This window comes from Vanellus vanellus (assembly GCF_965231255.1).
Source record: "Vanellus vanellus genome assembly, chromosome: 10".
Taxonomy (NCBI): domain Eukaryota; kingdom Metazoa; phylum Chordata; class Aves; order Charadriiformes; family Charadriidae; genus Vanellus; species Vanellus vanellus.
In genome coordinates this window covers 13,282,859-13,287,941 of record NC_138915.1, presented here as the reverse complement: position 1 = coordinate 13,287,941, position 5,083 = coordinate 13,282,859, and the positions used below count along the sequence as shown (strand labels likewise).

General features: G+C 49.0%; 1 long non-coding RNA gene across 1 annotated transcript; it reads right to left on the bottom strand.

Moving 5' to 3' along the window:
• Positions 1 to 467: 467 nt before the first annotated feature.
• On the bottom strand, positions 468 to 4,323 carry LOC309675890. The gene is made up of 4 exons (XR_014269546.1): positions 4,259 to 4,323; positions 3,552 to 3,711; positions 2,644 to 2,787; positions 468 to 498 (listed from the first exon to the last, which is right to left on the bottom strand). It is a non-coding gene; the product is annotated as an uncharacterized lncRNA (long non-coding RNA).
• Positions 4,324 to 5,083: the final 760 nt, after the last annotated feature.

The window sequence follows — 5,083 nt, the reverse complement described above, 5'->3', positions numbered from 1 at the left end:
ATTATAGCTGCCAGGATCCTTGTTAACTGAGCAGGATTATTAATTAACAGCTGGGTAGTTAATGCTGTGGAAGACAACAGCGTTGTCTTTGGCTGCACAGAATAAGGAGCCAGGGCCCAATTCTCTGCCTTCACAACACAGAGAAACTGTACCAGCACCACTTCTGTACAGGATTGCCCGTAGGAGGAGTACCCCGATAGGCGCTTCTGAAATCGGGGTGGAGGGGAAACCTGACAGCACAGGATCAGAGTCAAGCATTCAGTAACGATGGGATGGGTTGTTCAATACCTCGCCGGGTTATTGGAGAGAAGCAGGGTACGGAGAGGAAGGAGCCGGTGCCCTCGGTGTGCCGTCGCGCTGCTCAGCAAATGCCTCACTTGGGGTATTTGACAAACTGACACTCTGCACACTGAGTGTCGGACTCAGCTTGTCAAATACACGCAGTGCTGCACTGCAGCTCTCGGTGAGGGACGCAGAGGTCTTCGCTGGAGTGCCACCCTGGGCAAACAGAGAGGGAAAAGAAGGGCTGAAGCTGCCGTTAACTTCAGAGGCTTTTTCCAGTTAAAAAAAATCATCATTATCCCTCCTGTATTCCGCCCCACCCCCCCATGCCAATGCTTTTCTTTGGGTGAGAGAGAACTACACCTTTCCTCAGCCTTCCACTGAGGAAAACGTCCACTATATTAACTCAAAGGCTGAAGCTCTGTGGAGCTGAAAATGATGCTGAGACCTCCAGACTAACTTAGCTATCTGGCTGCATTGGTAGCTTGGAATATTGACAGAATGTCCATGCAAACACTCAGCCATGCCGTTTGGGTAAAACATCATGAAGATCAATGTCTCTCTAGACACGACATCTACACAAAGACCCAGAGAACATATTGCGAGGGAGCAGTTTTGCACTGGACAGAGATAAGAGCGCGATAATCTAACAGACTTTTCACAGCTTTCATTTTTAACTTCCTAAATTTAAGTTGTTCAGGCTTCTGACATTTAATTCCTTCTATTTGGGTCCCTGTGGTAATTTTGCATTCAAGCAGTCACGCATGCCCAGGTGTCCTTGTATCTTAAGGTACTTCATCTGAGTGCCTAATTGTAGATATCTGAATATTTCAGTTGTAACCAGTCTGACAGATCCCAAAGAACAGGGGATGGAGCCCAAGAACATTGGTGGCTCTATGCATGCCAAAGGCAAAAATTCTATTGCCAGGAATAGGCTGTGGTTTACCTCTTCTTGTACACTGACAGCTAAAATCAATTTTTTTTTCCCTAGACCAAAGATCTGAAGAGGCACCTCTTCAAGCCTGTCTGAAAAAGAGGTGCAACTCTGCCCCTGGGCATACATGTAGGGGTTCATTGTTGACTCTGTTGGAGGCAAGGTCAGGTGCCAGTGCTGGCTCAAAGTCCAGTGCCATATGTGTTCGCTTTTGCAACAAAAAAAGGCCACAGCAGCCTCCTCTTCTCACAAACTGCAGCCCCCATCTCTGCCCGCCGGCAGGAAGCTGCACTGTTCGGCAGAATCGCTGTGAGGATCGTGATGCTAAATGAAACCCAAACTGCCGCGTAGGGAAACAATGAACTTCGGGGAATGAAGTGAAACTTTCTCTTCCCTTGTCAAACTAAACCCCTTCTGCTTCATTTCTAGCATGCAGAAAAACCCTCTCTGGCAATAAATGGAGGTTTCCAGCCCCTACTCTGGCATAACCCATTACCATAGAATCCAATCTAATATTCCACACATAGAAATAAACCTGGAAAGAGCAAGGTGTTTTTCATGTCAAAGCACAAAATAAAAAACGGTAATGTCAAATACATATTCTTTCTATGTGCTCCGAAACCAGCAGAGAGTGAAATAAGATTTAGCAGCAAGGGAACTGCTACAGCTTTAAAGATAAAATCAGTTTCTAGACCGGGTTACTACAAAGGCTTAGCAATTCTTACGTTCCCCCTGCCCTCCACATTAGGCCTTTGGTGAGATGTAGATAGTGAACGGTTCTTTGTTCTGGTTCCTAATTCAGAATGAACTTCAACCGTGGTAGATAAAAGAATCATGTTGCAATGTATGTATGCTGCATGTGTATTTTGTGAGCATTAGAAAACAGCGTTAATAAGCTGGTTTAAGATCAGCCTAGCAAAAGACTTACCAGTTTAAGCACAATTAAAATTGATTTTTGTTATCTTTCTCAAGCTCTTGCCCTGCTGTAGCGATACTCTCCGCAGCACGAAGCAGGCAGGCACCGGCCGTGGGAGAGGGGTGCCAAGCTGTCTTCGGGGACTTGGGCCTTCCCTGCATTTTGTCACCCTTGTGCAAATGTTTTAAGGTAGCCAAGACTCTGGGTTAACATTTCTTAATCCAAAATACTCTGATCTGTGCGTTTCAGCAACAGACCAGTTATAAAGGCAACCGTGTCCTTGTCTCAAGTCTGTCTGTCAGTGTGGTTGGTCAAACTACTCTTCTTCCACATTGAACTCTGCTGTACCATGAGAAGTAAAAGGTTTTTTTTTTAGCAAGCTCTGAATGGCTTGCATAGTTGTTGCGGATGTTAATAAAGCAGGGATGTGCTCTCTCTGCCTGAAAATGATTTTCAGTGAAAGTTAGACACGCACACTAATGACAGCGCGGGGGTAAAAGAAAAAATGAACCTGTTGTCTCCAAAAGGACTCTCAGCCATAGCAAAGCGTGATGGGGAGGCTGCACGAGAAAAGACCGAGTGGGCTCTTCAGCAGGTATCAGTGACCAGACTTCCCTCAACTTCAATGCTGGTTTCTAACAGTGGGAGGTCTGGCCTTGAGAGGGAGAGGGAAAAAAAAAAAAAAACCAAGACACAATAAAAAGCAAGAGAGCACTGCTTCTGCAATTGCAGCTTAAAATAATCCCCCACTGTGGCTTTCTGAGGGGAAAAACAGCCACTTGAAATGTTGCTGTCAGTGACAGATAAGAGGAGGGTACACAGTGGAGATAATTCTATCAGCAGATGGGAATGGAGCTTGCTACCCTACCCCATAATGAGAGTATCTGATCAGAATGGATTTGTCATTGTCCGAACTTCTGGTTTCAAGCCGAAATGGGTATTTCCAAGCAAAAGCTCAGTGTTATAAAACAGACTGAGCAATCAGCTGCATACTCTGAGGGGAAAACAGAAAGAGCGCTTCTTCCTGCATTCTTCAGTCAGTCCCTTATCGAAGTCACAAAAACCTTCGGCTTTCCCCCCTCCAAGCTGCATGTCATCACTCAGGTATTTTTACAGGCCTGTCAGATTGCTCCACAACGTGTGATGAAATTAAGTGAAAAGTAAAATTATTGGATAGACTTGACTATAAACCTAATGCATAAAAGCGTGGCTGCGTGGTTTTCACGTGCTGAGCAGCAGTGCCCCAAGATGCAGCCTGCAGCCATTTCAAGACATGCACTTATTATGCGGGATTTGAACTGGAATCAAGGCCATCTCTGCTTTCCACTAGTGAAACCCAAATCACAGCCTGGATCGAAAGCAAGAATCCCCACAGATCCATGGGCAACAGGGTCTGTTGAACCCCTGCCCATCAGTTACCTTGGGGCGTGCTTCTCCTAGGAGCTGGAAGCCTTCATTATAGAAGAGTCAAACTCAAATGTGGCTTTGCTCTTGGCAGACTTCTGCTGGATGCCGTCCTGCTCCTTATAGGATGTTCCCGTGTTCCCAGCCCTGCAGCTGACGCTGTTGGGAGCTTTGCCTGACAAATGTTGGAATATTTGGCTCAGTAAGGTCGATCTCATCTATCAGGCAGGCTCCAGCAAAGCCTGGAGCTGCAGCCCAAAGGACTTGCTTCATCCCAGGCACGCCGGGCTTGTATACCCAAGCCTACTTCTCTGTAGCACATCTGCTGCCTTGGATGAGACAGTTAACAATACAAAAAACAGAGCAAGAGGCCAAATGGTGCAGTCAGTTAATTAATAACTCCTGCTCCTTAGCTGGCAGGTGCCAAAGCAGCTCCGGGGCTGCCTGCTCTGCCACAGGGAGCAACTCCAGGCTAAGGATGCTATTGCTGCCGAGGGGGCCATGCTCCGCTTTCCAAGAGGGCTCACGTGGGCAGAAAGGGAACCATCTCAGTGGCACAAAAATCACTTGTTTCCCAGCACGAGCAGGGCAACAGCAGCGCAGGGAAACAGCTTTTGTGACACCCTTGTCCCTGCTCTCATTAAAACCAGGAGGTGTCAGGCAGGAGGTGATGTCCTCTCCCTCCGGCTCTAGAGTGACTGGGATGTCCCTGGCCACCTCACCCCGGGCTTCCAGCTGTCTTTGGGCTGCAGTTTACAGGACAGTGTGGAGAGCAGCTGTCCTGTCCTAAGCAAGGCTCCTGCAAGCTGCGATCCGGCAAGTGTGGTGGTTGTCCCAGCTTCTGGGAGGACCTAGGTGAGAAAGAGCCCAAAGTGCTCCGGTGAGGACTGTCCCTAGGCAACTGTGGGAAGCATAAAACCAGCCACATGTTCCCACTGCCGCCATCCATGCCACCCTATCACCCCAACAACCGTGCAGCCCTGCATACGCTGATTTTTTTCCTTGCTTTTCTCACAAGACTAAAAGCAACCCCTCCTTCCTCAGCCCAAGGTGGACACCCCCTCTGCCTAGCCCTGCTTCGCGATGAACTTCTCCTCCATCTTGTCCTACAAGTCCCAATTTCCTCTTCAAATTTTCTCCAAAAAGTGAAAACCATAATTCAGCACTCTCCCCCACAGAGAAACATGCCCCGCTTCTGACAAGAAACCACGCGGTTACATACCTCCTGCCCTGACACCCTCCGCCATGCCCTCAGCGTCGCTGGAAGGGGGCACCACCGACCGCTCGCCTGCATGGCCCCGCGCTCCCCTCCCAGCAGCCGGCGAACGCCGCGCTCCCCCCTGCCCCACGCCGCGCAGAAACGCTGATGCTGCACAGGTGCCCTCATTCTGTGCGGTCTCCAGAGCCACCCCACTCCACAGTGTTTCAGACCCCAAATCCTTGGGAGGTTTTCCCGCAGCGCCCGGGAGCAAACCATCACCTCCCATCAGGCAGCCATTCCCGGCACAAACCTGCCCCTCGGGAGGAGAGCCCAACTACCGCTGAGG